The following is a 15,467-nucleotide window of genomic DNA, read 5'->3' on the forward strand; positions in this document are numbered from 1 at the left end:
TTCACCAAAAGCCTTTCCAAGTAATTTGTGTGTCTTATAATTTTGATATACATGCAAAAGCTCCCGACTAACAAATTTCGATAACTATACATAAAAGCGAAACTCCAGCCAACAAAAACTTACACATGTTTCTAATCCTGTGTATATGTTATCTTCTAAATGGTTACAATAAAAGCCCGAAAAAATACTTCAAAAGTGTCTTATGATTTCGGTAAGGACTGTATGTTTTACTTTACAAAGCATTTTACATATAAGTTCCAGATTTGGGGAAACTTTATTCACATAACGAAAAAGATAAATAATTTGTTTGCCAGTGATTCACGAATACACGGAGGTTCCATGGGAAAGTGAGGCAGTGCAAAAGAAAACAACATCAAAAACCGTAGTTTATTTGTTCAATTTTGAATAGCAAATTAACAACTGACAAAACAAAATAAAATATGCAAAGAAAACATCTAAAACGAAAAAAAAGTTGTGCACGATCGGTAGCTTTCATTTGCTATAGCAACAACGTTTTCAACACCAAATACACAAAATTCTGAACTCCCTTTATATTTTCATAAATGTTTTACACTCAGCGTGCTTTGCACAGAGAGTATATTAACTTTGATAGGATAAAGGTTGGTTGTATCGAGATAGATATAGACTTCCATATATCAAAATCATCAGTATCGAAAAAAAATTTGATTGAGCCATGTCCGTCCGTCCGTCTGTCCGTTAACACGATAACTTGAGTAAATATTGAGATATCTTCACCAAATTTGGTACACGAGCTTACCTGTACCCCGAATAGATTAGTGTTGAAAATGATCGGATGATAACCACGCCCACTTTTTATATATATAACATTTTGGAAACACACAAAAAGCTGATTATTTAGTAAATAGCACACCTAGAATGTTGAAATTTGACGTGTGGACTTATATTGAAACTCTTGATAAAAAGTTGAAAACATTTTTAAAATGGGCGTGGCATCGCCCACTTGTGATGAAATAAATTTTACAAATATTATTAATCAAAAATCGTTAAACCTATGTAATAAAATTCGGCAGAGAGGTTGCCTTTATTATAAGGAATGCTTTGAAGAAAAATTAACGAAATCGGTTAAGGACCACGCCCACTTTTATATAAAAGATTTTTAAAAGGGTCGGGGATGAATAAAATAATCTATATCTTTGCAAAAAAGAGGTATTTCATTTCCCAAGTGCATTTATACCAATCAATAGGAAACACTTCAAATTTTAAAAAATGGGCGTGGCACCTCCCCTTTTATGACTAAGCAATTTTCTATGTTTCGGAAGCCATAACTCGAAGAAAACTTGACGGATCGTAATAAAATTTGGTACACAGATTTTCCATATAGCAGGAAATATTTCTAAAAAGGGATGAGATTGGTTGAAGACCACGCCCACTTTTATGTAAAAGATTTTTAAATGGGTCGCAGACGAAAATAATAAGCTATATCTTAGTTAAAAGAGCTTTGTACCAATAGAATTTTATTTTTGAAATTGAATTATAACGTTAAATTGGAAAGCACTAAAATTTTTGAAAATGGGTGTGGCACCGCCCCTTTTCTGACTAAGCAATTTTCTATGTTTCGGGAGCCATAACTCGAAGAAAAATTAACGGATCGTAATAAAATTGGGTACACAAATTTTCCCTATAGTAGAAAATATTTCTAGTAAAAATGGACGGGATCAGTTAAAGACCACGGCAACTTAGATATAAATCAAGTTTAAAAGGGCCGTAGACTAGAATAATTATGATATTTCACTTATCAACTTTTATTGTAAGAGCAAATGGGGAGACATTTGTTTTTAAACGGGCGGTGCTACGTGTTATGTAGAAAAGTAATTAATCTGAAATGAAATGTGCAATTGAAGCTCACGCTGAGTATATAATGTTCGGTTACACTCGAACTTAGACAGCTGCTTGTTTTTTTTTTTTTTTAATTTTATGATTGCAAAAAGTTGTGTATAGGAAGAAAAATAAAGTTTTCACTGTAAAGTATAATTTTAACAGGTACAAAAATCATTATTTTGTAAACAGGCTTTCGAGAAAAACGCGTTTAAAGTTTTTGTTTAGCTTGACTCTGTGTAGCGGCCGGCCGTTGTGAACGATTTTTTTAATTAAAACTTAAGTAACTTCCCGATAAGCTACAAGCTGGAAACTTGGGATATAGTTCAGAACCCGATGACAATGCAATAATAAGAAAAAAAATTCCGATAGGTTGCGCATGGATCGAAATATTTCAAAAAATCATATTTGTGGTCCGATTTGGTTTTAAATGCGATTTTTGAAAAAAGAAAGAAAGATACTGTGGTTTGCTTCATTGGAAAGAGCGTTAAATTTCCTATAAGAATCACTCAAAAAGTGAACAACGGTATTTTCGCACAATAGGTCTCTTTCATGATTTCAGGTCACATATACAATTAACCGGCTGCATAAGAGCGATTTTTAAGATAAATATAAAATTAAATAAGTAAGGACGGGAATGTCTTCGGCTGTGCCGAGGACTTCATACCTTTCATCAATCAGGCTGAACAATAATCTTATCCAATCGTAATCTCCAAATAATCGGTTGTATAAGATAAGAAATATATAGTGAACAGATGTACATACCTAAGCGATTTTTAGGATAAATATAAAATAAAAGAAGTAAGGAAGGCTAAGTTTGGGGTAACCGAACACTATATTCTCGCTGAGAGCTTTGGAGACAAAATAAGGGAAAATCGCCATGTAGGAAAATGAACCTAGGGTAACCCTGGAATGTGTTTGTATTACATGGGTATCAAATGGAAAGTATTAAAGATTATTTTAAAAGAGAGTGGTGGGTGGTAGGTGGACGCCGTTTCGGGATATCGCCATAAGGGTGCACCAGGGGTGACTCTAGAATGTGTTTGTACGATATGGGTACCAAATGAAAGGTGTTCATGAGTATTTTAAAGGAAGTGGGCCTTAGTTCTATAGGTGGGCACCTTTTCGAGATATCGCCATAAAGGTGGACCAGGGGTGACTCTAGAATGTGTTTGTACGATATGGGTATCAAATTGGCTTTTGCTTTTGGTTGCTTTTGGAAACCCTGTCAACCTATTAAGTGATTTGCTCTGTGAGTTAGAGCCGCAAAAGTATCGATATAAATATCGATACATCGATACCAGGTTCGTTTTGCGATTATCGATGTTTTTTTCTAAATATCGAGTACTTTATTCCCATTTATTTTTCCTTTTTCTAGCGGCATAATTACCAGCGTCTAAAACTTTGTTAAGACAAATAAAACATGAATAAATAAAATTACATACATTATGTCAGATTTGCGTTTATTTTAGCCGGAGTCATTGGTGCCGTATGTCGTATCGCTGTATCCGTATCCCTAACGTAATCAGCTGTTTATCGTTACGACGGTAAACCAAAACCCAATTGGTTGGCTACGATACGGTTATGACCTTAACGGCACCAATAATCAATTGCATTGATTCTCATAAGGCTGGCCGAATCAGCTGTTATAAGGTTACCGATACGGTTACCGATAAAGCACCAATGTCTCCAGCTTTTAGATGAATACCTATCAATTTGGTGGCCCTGAATATTGAACAATTCTTACAAAAGTTCAATGTGAAAGTTGCGTTATTTTTTTCATATTATATACACATATATACATGTATTTGTATACATATGTAGATATACACGCAACAGAAGACATCATTAAGTTAAGTGGCAGTTACCCACCGATGTGTGCCGTACGTACGGACGTTTTTCGTACGAAACACGTTTGACCGAACCCTCAAGCCCGTAGGAATCAATGTATGCGTCTGTGTACATGTACATAACAATTTCTCATGGTGCAAATGGCAGAAACAAATACTGAATAAGAATTTTTAGTTCAATTATTTGTAACCTCCAATTTTATATAATAATTTTAGGATAATTCAACAAAATCTTAAATCTTTTGGTATAATAACTGCAATTGATCCAAACATAGCACACAAAATATTTAATAGGCAACTCTGTCTTGTAAGAGAGCGATTATCTGACACGTTCTTACGGAAAAAATCAAAATTGTTTTGATTTCTACGTTCAGGGCTACGCACGTACGTGCGTTGAACGTCGGCGAGTTTTCGTTTATATTGCACACTCATAAGTTAGGTCGTGTCAGCTGCCGCTTTAGAAGACGAAAATTGTGTTGCCAAAAAGCTACAAAGTACAAAGTCAAGAATTTGGACCCATTTTGACAAAATCAGTAATACTATTGCAAAAAATGTTATACAACTAGTGGTAATACGTCCAATTTGTTTCACCATCTAGAACGATCGCATACAACTGAAAATTTAGATTCACATAGCTCGCCAAATAAGATAAATTTTTATATGAAAAAACATATGAAGATCCATCATCACGTAAAAGGCTTTTGCCAGCACCCTACTGGGGTTTAGCCACCGCAGACGTTCGACCTTTTCCCATAGTGGATGACAAAGGATGTCGTAACTTTGTATATACCCTCGCTTCGCTGTATAAGCTTCCATCGCGGACAACTTTGCAGAATGTGTTTTATGATCGTTTCGAAGTTATGAAGACAATATTACATATATATATACATGTATATATTATATTTACATAAATGTCTGATATATACTTGATATTGCTTTTAAATTTAGTAAGCGCTTTTCACTATAACAAAAATTTCGATATATATCGCGATATATCGATAACCTCCCTCTTAAATATTGAAAATATCGAGTATGCCGAATATCGATACTTTTGCAGCTCTAGTGTGAGTGCTATAAAAAAATAAAAAAACCGTGGAAACAAGAATAATTAATTAAATAATAGCGCTAAAATATAATTTGAAAGTCATCCTGCGTACGGTGAATATAAAATAAATTCCTAACTATATAAAAACACGCGTAATTGGCTAATAATAAAAAATCAAATTTTACAATGTCACCAAATGCAAGAAGAAATAAAAAGGCTAACCAGAAAGAAAAAGCAAAAACAACAATAACAAATGAAAGTGAAGAAGACGGAGGTGATTGCACTAGCCTAACATCACTAATTGAAAATATGCAAAAACAATTTAAAGTGCAAGGTAAAGCTTTGAACAAGATTAGAAGTTCAGAACAACATATCAGTGACAGCTTTTATATGCTTAAGAGCGAGATAGCTAGACTTTCAGAAGAAAATAAACAAATTAAAAAGAATTGGTACAACTTAAAGCTCAAAGCTCGGGCATGAAAGCTAAAGTGAGAACAGTTAAGAAAGATTTAATAGCAATAAAGCAAAGTAAACATAAAAATTATTTAATTATAACAAACTTGCCGAAAATTGAAAAATCAAAGTTGAAGGATGTCGTAGTTGACATTGGAAAACAGGTTAACTCCAAAGTTGACACCAGTGAAATTCTAGACGTCTATCAAAACGAAGTTCAAAACTTATCCACTGATTGTGAAAATGAAAACTCAGGATTTCAAAAATAAATGTATGGAACTTAGGAACAATAAAAAGCGAATAGATATGACAGAGATACTGCCGAATGCGAATATGAGAGGAAAGAACATCAACTTCCACAATCTAATGGAAAAAGAAGTAAATGACTTATTCAAGAAGACAAAACAAGAAGCTATGAAAAAGAACTACAAATTTGTTTGGATGAAAGATACGAACATCTTGGTGAGAAAGAAGGAAAGTAGTGTCGTAATTAGAATAGAATGTATTGAAGATATACAGAAAATTAAGTGGTTTATATTTTAATTTACATACAAATATGAGATAATTTAAGGTTATAGAGAAATTATAGGAGCTCTTGACGGATGACTTTAACATAATGAATAATGCTCATATAGCAACAAATGTGAAATATAAATGTAATGAGGAATTTATCCATAAGTCCGTTAATGCTAATCATAATCTTAATATTTTATACATGAATATACAAAGTATACGAAACAAAATGAATGATCTCAATTGCATAGTTGATGAAAAAAGGAAAAAAAAACAAGTTAATACACATAGTAGCACTTAGCGAAATTTGGATATATGAAAATGAAAATAAGTATTTCAATATCCCCCATTACAACGTTTATTATGCAAACCGTGATAATTTATGGTTATAGAGAAATTATAGGAGCTCTTAATGGATGACTTTAACATAATGAATAATGCTCATATAGCAACAAATGTGAAATATAAATGTAATGAGGAATTTATCCATAAGTCCGTTAATGCTAATCATAATCTTAATATTTTATACATGAATATACAAAGTATACAAAACAAAATGAATGATCTAAATTGCATAGTTGATGAAAAAAAGAAAATAAAGCAAGTTAATACACATAATAGCACTTAGCGAAATTTGGATATATGAAAATGAAAATAAGTATTTCAATATCCCCCATTACAACGTTTATTATGCAAACCGTGAAACTAATCGAGCGGGGGGCTGTTTGATATTTGTACATGAAAATCTTGATTTGACTTTGGTGTCTTCTTTAACATATGAAAATAGTAGATTTCTAACTATAAAGTAAATCAAATTGGTATTCACATAACATGTGTATACAAGAATTGTGCTTCAGATACTGGATCGTTTGTTAGCTATCTTGAAAATGAAGTGCTGCAACATAAAAGCTCTATTGTAGTTGGCGATTTTAATTTAAACGATTTGAGTTTGCGTATGTCGCTCGCTTCGTTTCGATATCCCGTGTTCCATAAATAAAGCTCCGGATTTTTACCCTTTCGGTATATTCCACGGGCGCGTCCTCATTCACTAAATGTGCCAGCCTTTCAACATCCGACTCAAACTCTTGCAAAGTCTCATGCGCTTCTTGGTAGCGGTTTTGCAACTCTATTTGGTATATCTGCTTACTGTGTTCGCTTCCGTATCGCCTCTCTAGAGCACTCATCAGTGTTTCGTCGTTTTCGTCATTTTCATATGTTAAAGAACCCAAAACCCAAACTGATTCAGGAAACAACATCGCTTCTGTGTAATCCAGCGTTCAAAGAACGCCGTGTGGAGGTAGAAAGGCCAGACTGGGTGAACACAATATTGGAGGCGCTGAAAGGATCGCAAAAGCGGAGTGAAAAGTTATCAAATGCTTCAAATTCGGGAAGCCCGGTAACATTGCATCTCATTGGAAAAATACCACCAAAGTCAAAGGCAGTAGATCGGACAAAGGTTGATCGATCGAATGGGCCAAATAAAGCGAAATCAAAGGTACCTGCGAAAAAAACCCTGGCTATGGCAAAACAAGATGGACGTATTCCACTAAGAGTACTCAATGAGTTCGAGTCAGCACTCAAACTGACGAAAGGAACTATTTTGGGAAGATGCCAAGAGGCTAAAGTAGTTATTAACTGTGAACAGCTCCAGGAACAGGTTTCATATAGTAATACTGATCTTTCAAATGACATCACGGCATGGACGGAGGGGCAAGAGGAAGCCTATCAGCGTAAGGCAAAACAACTGCTCCTAAAGTACGCAAACATATTTGACCAGGATGGTTCCAAACCAGGCCGCACCAATGTTGTGAAATATCAAATTGACACTGGAGACGCGAAGCCGATACGTCAAGCTCCGTAGTGTGCCACTGGTGAAGAGGGAAGTTGTGAGTCAAATCGTACAAGGACTGAGCGACAGCGGCGTCATCGAACCATCAGCTAGTCGATGGAGCCCACCGTTGGTACTTGTGAATAAGAAGGATGGGAAAATGAGCTTTTGCGTGGACTACCGCAAGTTGAACGACGTCACGAAAAAGGATAGCTACCCATTGCCAAGAATTGACGACACCCTGGACTGTTGTTGTTGTTGTAGCGATAAGGTTGCTCCCCGAAGTCTTTGGGGAGCGTTATCGATGTGATGGGCCTTTGCCGGATACAGATCCGGTACGCTCCGGTAACACAGCACCATTAAAGTGCTAGCCCGACCATCTCGGGAACGATTTATATGGCCACATTAAAACTGCAGGCCCTCCCTCCCTTTCCACCCCGCCAGAGCCTCGTCTGTTAGTGAAACAGGATTCGCCGCGGATAGGTGAGGTTGACAATTTGGTTTGGAAAAGCTGTATATTGCGCTGGCAACCTGAAAGGTTGCGCTACACAGCCCTTGAATCTGGTATTTTAGTCGCCTCTTACGACAGGCATACTTACCGCGGGTATATTCTGACATACACTCTGGGTACACTCTGGACTCGCTCTCTGGTACGAAATGGTTTTCCACACTGGAATTGAAAAGTGACTACTGGCAAGTGGAAGTGAAGGAGGAAGACAAAGAGAAAACAGCCTTCAGTATTGGTGATGGTCTTTGGCAATTTACAGTGATGCCTTTGGACTTTGTAATGCACCAGCTCCTTTTGAAAGACTCATGGAACAGGTACTGAATTGGAAAACATGCTTAGTGTACCTAGACGACATCATCGTATTGGGAAATTACTTCGAAGAACATCTGCAGAACTTGGAGGAGGTTTTACAAAGAATAGCTGGTGCATGCCTGAAACTTAGTCCCAAAAAAGTGTTCTTTGTTAAAGAAGCAAGTTAGTTATTTGGGTCATAAAGAAACGACGGAGGGCATCTGCACCGCGAACGAAAAGATAGAAGCAGTGAAGGATTGGCCAAAACCACAGAATATGCATGAATTGAGAAGTTTCTTTGGGCTGTGCACATATTACCGGGGATTTGTACCAAACTTTTCCAGCGTAGGCCATAGCCTCCACGAGCTAACAAGAAAAAATAAAGCTTTTGAATGGAAGAAGGGGCAAGAAGTGGCTTTCCAAACATTGAAAGAGCGTTTGTGCCCTGCCCCAATGTTGGCATATCCGATTCCAGGAGCAACGTTTTTTCTAGATACAGATGCGAGCGGATATGCTATAGGAGGCGTTTTGTCACAACTAGTTGATGGGCAGGAGAAGGTTATTGCATATTACAGCTTTTCAATTGGAAAACCAGAGAGGAACTATTGCGTTACACGGAGAGAGCTGTTGGCATTGGTAGAGTGCATTAAACATTTTCACAAATACCTCTACGGCCAGCGATTCCGCTTCAGGACAGATCACGCAGCGTTGAAATGGCTTCTGCAGTTCCGTAATCCGGAAGGAGAATTGGCACGGTGGATCGAGCGACTACAAAGCTATGACTTTTCCATTGAGCATCGGAAAGGTAGTTCCGTGGGAATGCCGATGCAATGTCACGAAGACCATGTACTTTGGAATGCAATCACTGTTCAAAGGCCGAGGCTAAAGAAGACATTATAGATGTCCGGCTAATGACTATAACATGTACGGATGAATGGGACAAGGAACAACTAAGGAAGTGTCAGCTAGAAGATACTGATCTGTCACATGTTATGCAAGGGCTCGAACGAAACGAAAGACCGAATAGAGAGGAGATGTCAGCAGAGAGTCCCATTGCGAAGTCATATTGGGTACAGTGGAACAGTTTAGAATTGATATCCGGTTGCTTGCATCGAGTATGGGAGAGTGGGGATGGTGAATGCAAAAAGAAGCTGATAGTTGTTCCCAGAAAGAGGATTTCTGACGTGCTCAGCGAACTGCATAATGGTCCAAGCAGAGGTCATCTTGTAATCACGAAGACGCTCGAAAAGATTAAACAGGGATTCTATTGGGTTGGTTGCCGTCAGTCGGTCACTGAGAGGATTGCGAACTGCGAGGTTTGCAGCAGAGCGAAACGGCCCAAAACCCGAAGTCATGGCCAGATGAAGCAATATAACTCAGGTTCGCCATTTGAAAGGATCGCTATGGATGTCGCAGGTCCATTTTCTACTAGCAACTGCGGAAACAAATAAGTACTGCTAGTTATGGATTATTTCAGCAAATGGCCAGAGGTATACCCAACCCCAAATCAAGAAGCGGAAACAGTAGCAGAAGTGTTTATAAACAATTGGGTTGCAAGGTATGGTGTACCAATGGAGTTACATTCTGACCAAGGCATAAATTTCGAATCAGCTGTGTTCCAGGAAATGTGTAAATCATTGGGCATTTGAAAAACGCGGAAAACTGTATTGCATCCTCAGTCCGATGGTATGGTGGAACGATTCAATAGAACATTGGAGGAGCACTTAAGGAAAGTGGTGCACAAGTTCCATAAAAAGTGGGATACCCGCATACCATTATTTTTGATGGCTTACCGATCAGCAGTGCATGAGACAACAGGCCTAACCACTGCAAAAGTAATTTTTGGCAATGACCTTGGACTTCCACCTGGTTTGAAGTTTGGGATAGATACCGATGCGGAGAAAAATGTCAAGGAATCCACTGGTGTCTTGGAAGAAGTGCTGAGAGAAATACACGATCTGATAAGGCAACTAACAAAGATTATGAGTGACAAGATGAAAGCCAGATACGATAAAGCAATTAATTCGGAAGGTTTTCAGGAAGGAGATTTGGTGTTGTTATACAAGCCACAACGGAAAAAAGGTTTGTCCCCGAAATTGTAACTGGGAAGGACCATACAAAGTTGTAAAACGGATAACGATGTAGTTTACCGCATACAAACCATTAGTAAACCACGAACCAAAATGAAAGTGGTTCATCTGGAAAGGCTGGCGGCGTTAAGATCCGGAAATTTGTCTGATCGAGACGTTCAGACTTAGGTGGAGGCCAGTGTGACGAATATTAGCAACACTAAGGCATACTATCATCTCTAAGCCGATACTAAGTAGTCACTTGTATCTACATAAACAAATCAATCATTATGTCTACACATATGTACATACAAGAAGCGGAGAGATATGCAAAAACACATGCATATATCTGAGATGCTCACAAAAGTATGCAATCATCGGTCGAAGTATCACTCACATATACACGCGCATATGAGAAGCTATAAACGTGCATCTGTAATTTAAAGCTGGTGAGTTTATAGCTGGGAAAAAGTAGTAAATTCTAGAAGAAGAGACGCCTTGAAGTATGCGAACGAGGAAACCGACGAGTACAAAAGCAGCACAAGCTGAAGCATGAGCAATTCAGTTTGACTTAAGCAAGCTATTGGTTGTGAAGTATCAGTGTTATTGTGAAGTACTTTAATAAAGGCAATTTGGCATTATTGAATAATAGAGTTATTTGTTCATCAGTTTAGCCATACGAACGTTAGTAGAAGGTGAAAAATAGCGGAGTTTCACTAAATTCTGTACAATATATGCCACCGATATATAAAATTTTTTTAGCCAACAATATAAATATAGTTGAAAAGTGACTTCAGTTTTTCATTATCCAAAATTAACACGTTTTGTCATACCTTATGCCCAGTTGTATAATTACGCAATATCCAGCCAGAATTTTTTGAAAATTTTTATCAAAAAATACTCAAATATCATACCCCTATTCAGATGATTCAGAACGTTCAAATCTAAAATTATTTTCTATTCGAAAATTAATGTATCGTCGCACGGTGGGGTATTTGATTAATATAGCTGGCGAAAACTGAAACATCAGTTATTTCTGATCAAAAAGTTGTTGTGTCACTTCACTGTTATGAAAGGAAACATTTGACGACAGTAAATTCATGGTGTTCCGTGCAGAATTATTATGGATCGGACCCCTGGTTTCGGATGGACCCTTGGTCATTTTATGGCATTACATGAGATATGTCAATATGGGTATCACACGAAAGGTATTTTACTCCGCATTTTTATTGACATTTTTAAGTAGGGTTGCCAACTCTTGTTGTTGTTTTTCAACCTCACCTTCCTTTTTATATATCTTTGTACATCCACTACCATCTCGGAAACGGCTTTACCGATTTGAATCAAATTTGGTACATCGATATAGTATTACATTTTAAAACTTTTTACCTAGGTGTTGCCACTGAGTATGTTTTCACAGTTAAAAAAAATGCATGAGATATGCTAATAAGGGTTTCAAAGGAAAGGTAGGGTTGTCACCTCACCTTACACAAAACACAATTATAGGAGAATACAAAACTGTATTGCGATAACTAAAAACATTTGCGATAGTCTCTTACAAAATTGATCACCACTCAAAAAATCACGGGTATGCGCAGCCCTTTGAAACAAACACAAGCTTATGTATTGCCAAAAAATTACTAAAATGATCTGCTATGAAGAAATGATATATCTTTATGTTTGTAAGGTTTTTAAAAAAATTTAATATTGAACAAGTAAGGAAGGTTAAGTTCGAGTGTAACCGAACATTACATACTCAGTTGAGAGCTATGGTGACAACATAAGGGAAAATAACCATGTAGGAAAATGAACCGAGGGAAACCCTGGAATGTGTTTGTATGACATGTGTATCAAATGAAAGGCATTAAAGAGTATTTTATGAGGGAGTGGGCCATAGTTCTATAGGTGGACGCCATTTAGGGATATAGCCATAAAGGTGGATCAGGGTTGACTCTAGAATGCGTTTGTACGGTATGGGTATCAAATGAAAGGTATTAATGAGTATTTTAAAAGGGCGTGGACCTAAGTACTATAGATGGACGCCTTTTCGAGATATCGCCGTAAAGATGGACCAGGGGTGACTCTAGAATGCGTTTGTACGATATGGGTATCAAATGAAAGGTGTTAATGAGCATTTTAAAAGGGAGTAATCCTTAGTTCCATAGGTGGACGCCGTTTCGAGATATCGCCATAAAGGTGGACCAGGGGTGACCCTAGAATTTGTTTGCACAATATGGGCATCAAACGAAAGGTGTTAATGAGTATTTTAAAAGGGAGTGGGCCTTAGTTCTATAGGTGGACGCCGTTTCGAGATATCGCCATAAAGGTGGGCCAAGGGTGACTCTAGAATTCGTTTGTGCAATATGGGTATCAAACGAAAGGAGTTAATGAGTATTTTAAGAGGGAGTGGGCCTTAGTTCTATAGGTGGACGCATTTTCGAGGTATCGCAATAAAGGTGGACCAGGGGTGACTCTAGACTTTGTTTGTACGATATGGGTATGAAATGAAAGGTGTTAATGAGTATTTTTAAAAGGGAGTGGGCCTTCGTTTTACAGGTGTTCGCCTTTTCGAGATATCGCCATAAAGGTGGACCAGGGGTGACTTTAGAATTTGTTTGTATGATATGGGTATCAAATGAAAGGTGTTAATGATTATTTTAAAAGGGCGTGGGGCTTAGTTCTATAGGTGGACCCCTTTTCGAGATATCGCCATAAAGGTGGACCAGGGGTGCCTCTAGAATTCGTTTGTGCAATATGGGTATCAAACGAAAGGAGTTAATGAGTATTTTAAGAGGGAGTGGGCCTTAGTTCTATAGGTGGACGCCTTTTCGACATATCGCCATAAAGATGGACCAGGTGTGACTCTAGAATGCGTTTGTACGATATGGGTATCAAATGAAAGGTGTTAATGAGTATTTTAAAAGGGAGTAATCCTTAGTTCCATAGGTGGACGCCGTTTCGAGATATCGCCATAAAGGTGGACCAGGAGTGACCCTAGAATTCGCTTGTGCAATATGGGTATCAAACGAAAGGAGTTAATGAGTATTTTAAGAGGGAGTGGGCTTTTCTGGACCAGGGGTGACTCTAGACTTTGTTTGTACGATATGGGTATCAAATGAAAGGTGTTAATGAGTATTTTTAAAAGGGGGTGGGCCTTCGTTTTATAGGTGTTCGCCTTATCGAAATATCGCCATAAAGGTGGACCAGGGGTGACTCTAGAATGAGTTTGTACGATATGGGTATCAAATTAAAGTTATTAATGAGAGTTTTAAAAGGGAGTGGTGGTAGTTGTATATGTGAAGGCGTTTTCCAGATATCGACCAAAATGTGGACCAGGGTGACCCAGAACATCATCTGTTGGATACCGCTAATTTATTTATATATGTAATACCTGCCAAGATTTTAAGGGTTTTTTATTTCGCCCTGCAGAACTTTTTCATTTTCTTCTACTTAATATGGTAGGTGTCACAACCATTTTATAAAGTTTTTTCTAAAGTTATATTTCGCGTCAATAAAACAGTCCAATTACCTTACCATATTTCATCCCTTTTTTCTTATTTGGTATAGAATTATGGCATTTTTTTCATTTTTCGTAATTTTCGATATGGAAAAAGTGGGCGTGGTCATAGTCGGATTTCGTTCATTTTTCATACAAAGATAAAGTGAGTTCAGATAAGTACGTGAACTGAGTTTAGTAAAGATATATCGATTTTTGCTCAAGTTATCGTGTTAACGGCCATGCGGAAGGACAGACGGACGACTGTGTATAAAAACTGGGCGTGGCATCAACCGATTTCGCCCATTTTCACAGAAAACAGTTAGCGCCATAAAATCTATGCCCCTACCAAATTTCAAAAGGATTGGTTAATTTTTGTTCGACTTATGGCGTTAAAAGTATCCTAGACAAATTAAATGAAAAAGGGCGGAGCCACGCCCATTTTTAAATTTTCTTTTATTTTTGTATTTTGTTGCACCATATCATTACTGGAGTTGAATCTTGACATAATTTACTTATATACTGTAAAGATATTAAATTTTTTGTTAAAATTTTACTTTTAAAAAATTTTTTTTTTAAAGTGGGCGTGGTCCTTCTCCGATTTTGCTAATTTTTATTAAGCGTACATATAGTAATAAGAGTAACGTTCCTGCCAAATTTCATCATGATATCTTCAACGACTGCCAAATTACAGCTTGCAAAAGTTTAAATTACCTTCTTTTAAAAGTAGGCGGTGCCACGCCCATTGTCCAAAATTTTACTAATTTTCTATTTTGCGTCATAAGCTCAACTCATCTACCAAGTTTCGTCGCTTTATCGGTCTTTTGTAATGAATTATCGCACTTTTTCGGTTTTTCGAAATTTGTGAGCTCTGCTCAACTGAGTATAAAAATAGCAGTATTACAAGTAGTATAACTCAGTTCAAACATGCGGTATAAACAATCTAACATATTGTGGCGAATATTACCATCCCGAAGCTGTTACTAAGTAAATGCACAACAAAAAAAACATTAAAGCAAGCTAAATAAACACATTAATCATCACTTATACACACACACAAGGCAACGAAGAGATAACTAACAGACAGATGTAGTCATAAGTAGAAATTCTACTCACATATACACACGCATATATCTATGCGAGAGGCTATAAACTACAAATACACACGCATATAGCTGGTCACAAAGTAGAAAATTCTAGAAGAAGAAACGTCTAGATATTTGAGCAGAGAGTATAAAAGCAGCACAAGCTAAGTAGTCAGTAATCAGTTTGATTTAAGCAGGCTATTGGTTGCGAAGTATAAGTGTTTTTGCGAAGTACTTTCAAAGTAGTCTAATAAAGACCATTTTGCATTATTGAATATAGGTGTTATTTATTCAACAATTTAGCGATATGAACCTTAGTAGGAGGTGTAAAATAAGTGGAGTTTCCCTAAATTCGTGATAATTAAAAACACATTTACCTGTCCTAAAAGAAAATGTAACTAATCGACTTTTGGCCAGTTCTTGAATAATTATTTATGGTTCATATTTCGGAACACTTTTTATTCATATTTGA

The 15,467-nt window shown here is 37.0% G+C and overlaps 1 protein-coding gene across 3 annotated transcripts in view; it reads right to left on the reverse strand.

Moving 5' to 3' along the window:
• Positions 1-15,467, reverse strand: part of wg (wingless) — a 336,654-nt gene that overhangs the window by 23,968 nt on the left and 297,219 nt on the right. The window lies entirely within an intron of this gene.

This window comes from Eurosta solidaginis, chromosome 2 (assembly GCF_040869045.1).
Source record: "Eurosta solidaginis isolate ZX-2024a chromosome 2, ASM4086904v1, whole genome shotgun sequence".
NCBI lineage: Eukaryota > Metazoa > Arthropoda > Insecta > Diptera > Tephritidae > Eurosta > Eurosta solidaginis.